Source organism: Bubalus bubalis, chromosome 9 (genome assembly GCF_019923935.1).
Source record: "Bubalus bubalis isolate 160015118507 breed Murrah chromosome 9, NDDB_SH_1, whole genome shotgun sequence".
Classification (NCBI taxonomy): domain Eukaryota; kingdom Metazoa; phylum Chordata; class Mammalia; order Artiodactyla; family Bovidae; genus Bubalus; species Bubalus bubalis.
The window spans coordinates 58,201,957-58,208,059 of NC_059165.1; positions in this window are offsets into that span (position 1 = coordinate 58,201,957).

A 6,103-nucleotide genomic window follows, 5' to 3' on the forward strand; every position below is an offset into this window, starting at 1 on the left:
GCTGAAGATGTGGGGAAGAATGGGAGGGGGCAGAGTGAAGACACCACCAAGATCAGGTCTGATCAGTTGCGCTCAAGCAAGCCTGGCAGTGGGGTGGGGGGTGGACACCCTGAAAGGAAGAGCAGAGGTCCCTCTGGCAGCCTCTGAATCCACCAAGGGTGAGATCAGCTCCCTGGCTCAGTGCGCAACCCTGTGATCCCACCTTCCTCCAGTTACAGAATCTCCTACCCTCCCTCTGCCAGTTAGGCCAGGGAGACCTGCACCTAACCTCAAGGCCTCACTTCCTGATCAGAGGCGGCACTGAGTCAGCAAGAGGACCCCATGTCATCTCTGCCTCTGAGCTGGCCAGACAGTGAGGGGTGAGGCGCTCCTTCTGTTGAGGCCAAGCCCTGGAAATGATGTCAGGGTTAAGGGACTTGGGTGCTAGAATCCTGTCGCTGGTTGGTTCATTCATGCTACAGACATTTCAAGGTCTCTTTGGGAGAGGCAGACAGGTAAACAATGACCACATCATATGTTCAGCCCTGCCCTGAGCCATAAATTCAGGCTGGAGAGCCAAAGGAGGTGCCTTTTCCAGCACCTTGCAGCAGGCTTCGTGGAAGAGGTTGGGACAGAGCTGAGTTTTGAAGGGCAGATGGGGAAGAGCCCATGAGGAAGGGGTCTGCCTCCCAGGCTATGGAGCCATGTGTGCAAGGGCCTGAAGGTACAGCAGGAGAAGATGAAGTGGTTCAGGAGGGCCAGAGAGATTGGAAAAGACAGGGGCCAGAACTGACAGGGCCTGCTGGTCAACCTAAGGAGGGCAAGGGAGTCATTCAGGGATTCTAAGCTTCTAAAAGGAGAGATCAGATTTGTGTTCTTTACAGATTCTAAAACTGTCCTCTTGCCTTCTCTGCCCAGGTTTCTGGAGATGCCTGGGGTAGAGGTGGAGGCATATACCCACAGATAGTGGGAAAGAGGAACCACAACACAGTGTATGTTAGGAAATTCAGTCCCCACGTCCTTCCATCATGCCTGGAATCAGATCTACATTAGAAATCTATCTGTAGCACTTCCTGTGGTATGAGCTTGGGCACGTGACTGAGTCTTGGCTTCTTCATCTGTAAAATGGAGCTAATAATGCTTACCATCACAGAGGATTATTTGGGGACTTCAATGAAATAATGTGTCCACTCTTGTATTTAACACATATTTAGCACCTATTGTGGGGCAGGCTCTGTGCCAGCTGCACTCATTTAGACAGGCCTGGTCCCTACTGTCTCTTAGAACTTCCATTCCAGTGGAGAAGACAGACAATAAACAAACAAATGAGATAATTATAGACTGTGTTAAAGTGCTGTGAAGGAAACAGTGGGACATGAAGGAGGATAACGAGGTAGGGGAGAGGAGGGGGCTGCCTTACTCTGTGCGGCCCAGGAAGCTTCTCTAAGGGAACCTTACGTTTCAGAGCTCAAAACAGAGTATTCCAGTACAGAAAATTGCAGCTGCCAACACCCCGAGATGGGAGATGATAAGGAAGTTAGCCTGATTCATCTAAGATGCTAAGCTTTCTGTGGGCAGGAACTGAGGTCTCTCACTTCTTAGAACCTTCTGGATAAACATGGGGTGAAGTAAATGGAGGGGAATTTCCAGCTTGCTGGCCAACCTCCCCACCCCTATCCCCTAGAGTGTGTTGGGGTGGGGTGCTTTTGGCCTCTTAGCAGCCTGTCCATTTGCACAGCTTAATCTTCTCTCCAGCTGTTCTATACAGGAAAGGTCTCTGCCCACTCCTGTTCCTTTCTGGGGTTCCCAATCCTCTCCTTGGACAGGAGGGGCAGTTTGGGGCCCCTCCAGAATCTTTTGATCAAAGGCTTGGATTGAACATCATATAGTGTCTGACCTGCAGAGGCTGAAGGTCATTGGGGCCCTCTGGAGTCTCCCCCTCAGCCAGGGTCTCACTTCAGGGAGCCCTTGAGGAAAGCTTCCTCGCACATGGATATGTATCACACACAGCCACCCGTGCTGCAGAGTGCACACAGCTCCTCTCACCCGCTTACCATCCAGCTGCACATTGTGTCTCCATGGCAACCAGTAGGCCTGGTCCATGGATGTTAGAAATAAGTGCCAGAGGAAGAGGAAAGAGAGAGAGAGGAGCAACATTATAAATAAAGAGACTCAGGAAGATAGCCTTCCAAGGAGGCCCCTCTTTCTCCTTGCATCTCCTACCAGGAAGACTTGAATGGACTCTCGGTGCCTGAGAATGGAGGGCCTCAAGGTGGGCACTAAGCAATGGACTGACAGCTGTCTGGACACAGGTAACTGGGGCCCAGTGGCCAGTGAGGGAGGAGCAGGATCAGGAGAATCTGAGCAAGTCGGGAGTTTGGGGCACAGAATACTTGGTCTGAGTAAAGGGCAGATGAAGGGGGAGGGATGGGAGACTTGGGGGAGCTTCATTCCCTTCTCCCCAGCCTAATTGGCTGTTCAGGCTGAAACCACCTCTTAGTCACTTAGTCTAATTAGAATTGTTCGGTAGAAGACAGTGGGGGAGGGGAAGAGAAGCTGGGGTGTGAAGGGGGAAGGGTGGGAGGAGAGGGAGCCCCGTGGGGGTGGGGAGTGGAGCGGGAGTTCCTTCTATCACCTTCCATCCATTCTGTCACCATCCAGTGGATGGGCTGGGCTCTAACTGTCCAAGCTGTGGGTCATGCTAATCCCCCCACCCATCTGTCACTCATGTTCCCTCACACACACCTGCTTTCTGCTTAGTGTCTGTCTCTTCCTCTAGCTCTTCCTCCTCCTCTGTCTCCTCGCCTTCATTTTCCCCTTTGCTCAGGGTCTCCCAATCTCTGGCCAACAACGTTTGCCATTAGGAGTGCTGACTGGGACAGATCCACTTTGGAGTGGAGGAGGAGCAAAGGGATGGGATTATATTGAGAGCAGCCTCATCTTTTGGGAGTAAGAGGGAAGACAGCAGACACTACCCCAGTATGACTCCCCACACATGGACACACACACACACACACATATGCAACTCTATTCCCACTTCCCACCCCTAACCAAGTCTCATCACCTTTCTGGAGCATGTGGAGCTTGACCTCTGACGTTGAACTGTCTGAATTGCCTTGGACAAGTAACTCAACCTCTCTGAGCATCAGTTTCTCTAGCTATTGAGATGGCGATAATAGATCCTAACTTTGTAGTGTAGATTTAAAAGGATAATGTATGTGAGCTGCTTAGAACAGTAAGTTGTAAAAGCTCAATGAACACAGCTCTTATCATCATCAGTCCCCAGCTCTTTTCCTTTCCTGGGGCCCTTTAGGAACCATAACGTGTGCATTTTCCTTTTCTTGTTCTTCTTCCCTCTTATTGTGGCCCCCAAATTACCTCTCAGCTCCTAGACTCAACCCCACTGCCTTGCTCTCTATCTGCGGGTGGCTGTCCCTGTTATGGGGTGGGGAGGGGATAGGGAATAGAAGGTTAGGCTTGATTCCTGCCCCCGCCCACGGGGCCAGGATGCGGGGTTCAGGACGTACCCTCCTCCAGTCTGGAGACTGGTTTTCCCTCCTCTGCAGGACTCCAAGAAGAGGAAAAGGGACAGCCATAAATGATGTAGGGGAAGTGCACTTGCTGAGGGGGACAAGAAGGGATAAGCTGAGTCCAGAAGCCTAAATATTTCATGGGGCTGCAGCACTGGGAAGGGCAAAGTCCCCGAGCTGTGTTTGTGAACGTGCCCTGGACTCCACGTGGCTTGGAGCCGTTCCACATGCTCAGTGCCCACACCTCACGGGAAACTGCCCATAGTGAACCCTTTCCTGGCCAGATACGTGTCTTGGTATGTGCATATTTTATTTCTTACAGCTGTGGTAGTTTGTTCAGGCTTGAGGCTAAACAAACTATTTTGACAAGGTCATGTTTTTTCTTACCTGTATCTCAGTTTCCCCCTCTAGATGCCCCAGGACTGATGCCCTTGCCATCAGGAGAGCTGCTGTTGGCAAAAGCTGGTGGGGCGGGGGCAGGGGCAGGGCTGGCAGGGAGGAGGTCTCTCTGATTTCCTGTCTCTGTCTGTCATGGTTGACTGAAGAGCAAGGTATCTATGAGAGCAGGTGGGGAATGCGTGGAGAGCAGCAGGATCTAGTAGCTCCCCTGTCTACTGCTTAAAGAGGAGCTGAGGGACAGCCTCTGCCAAATCTCTGCCTCCAGGTGGCCCCTGTCGGCTGCTCTCCATGATCCTTTTCCTGACTCCATATCTAAGAGGGGGATTAGAAGGTGCCCTTGTGATCTCTGTCACAGGTTCTCCTTTATCCTTTTCCTTGACCTTGCCCAATCTGTCATTATTTCATTTCTGTGTTTACTTTTTCAATTTCGGCCTCTTCTCACTAGAATAAAAGCTTGCTTGCAGGAGGCAAAAATCTTGTTTAACTTATTTGTCAGCCCTCAAAAATGTTTGCTGAAAGAACAAATGAATGGGAGGAAATCTGCTTGGGGTTTCTGCAGCCTGAGCAAGAAAAGGAGGCAGAGCGAGGGTGGTGAGAGGTGAACAGGGATATAGGTGAGAGGGTTGTGGTGGAGAGGGGAAAGGAGGTGTGGAAGGTGGGTGGGATGGGGATGAGAGGGAGACTGGGGAAGAGGGCTGTAAGGAGGGGGCTAGGGTGGAGGTAGATGGAGCTGGAGCCATGAGGCATGGGCTTTGGGGGAAGGGATCCAGGCCTCCAGAGGGGCTAGAGGCAGGTACTTGGGCAGAAAGAGATCAAGTCTGGAATAGAAAGCTAAGGACAGGCTCTACCCTCAGCAAGGCTACACTTGGAATTCGGTTTGGGGTCAGAGTAGGTGGAACACAGAAATCTACCAGGAATAGCTGAGCCATGGGAGTTTCCCAGGGCCTGCTGGTACCATCAGTGTCCCTCCAACTCACCCTCATCTGAAATCTGGGCCAGATGCCCAGTCTGAGAGCCCCTCCCTTTGCCCTTCTAAGCCCATAAACAGGAAATGCCCCAGGCTGGGCTGACCAGTGCCGCCCTCAGAGAAAGAGCCAGCAATCCTCCCAGGGCAGGAGAGAGGGAGGTATAGAAAATCAGTAGGGGGTCCTGACTCTGATTACCCAAGCTTCAGAAGCCTCCATCTGCCCAAATCAAAGGTGACAGCAATATTAACTCTTAGCACTAAGCCCACAGAGGAACCTGGGCTTGAAGGAGGAATCCTTTCCCAGGGCTCTTCCTTAGCCCTGGGCCCCTTCCTGAGGCTGTGGCTTCCTGAGAAGGCAGGAAAGGGACAGGGATGGTAGCCTGGGGTGGGGATGGGGAGACTCCCATCAGATAGATGGTGTCTCCCCCAGCATTGGTCAGAGTGGCTGTGGAGGGGGAAGCAGAAAAGATTGGAGGTGCTGTGCACCTGCAGTGGTTGTCATGGCAACCTGACTTGTATCCCAAGAGGGTGGCCTGGAACGCAAGGGTGGAAACACACACACACACACACACACACACGGCTTTGCAGAACTCTATCCCTGAGAGAGCCCTATCAGCTTCCCCGCTTCTGCTCTCTACTGCCCTGGGTGAGGCTGAGACCAGGGACTGAGCCCTGAGAAAAAGCTGTATGGGGAAGGGGCAGGGATGGGGAGGCCCTCCACAAGGCAGGGTGTGCTTCCCAAGGGTGTCGGTGTGGGGAGCGCATGGAGTGTCCCTGAGGTGATGTCCCTGGTATACATAGAGGATGTGTCTACAACTCACCCACTGCCAATCCTGCAGTCAGACCACACAGGAGAGGGATTTGGGAGGGAGATGATTATTAACAAAGACAACAGCAATCACAGTTAACCTTAATTGAGAGCTTATTAAATCCCAGTCCTGTGATTGTGGTGAGCATTTTACAGGCAGTCTCATTTGATCCTCACAACAACTGTACAAGGTAGGAATTATTAGCCCCATTTACAGATGTGAAAACTGAGATTCTAAGAGGTGAAGTAACTTGCTGTAGGTCTAGGAACTGGACAGGGAAAGAGACAGGGCAAGACTCTGCAGGAGGGGAGAAGGCAAAGGACAGGGTGCCAGCCTCAAAGGCCCCACATGACACTCCTGCCCACGTGCCCCTATGCGCCTTGGCAGAGCTAGTCTGGTACTGTGCCAAGAGGCAGGGC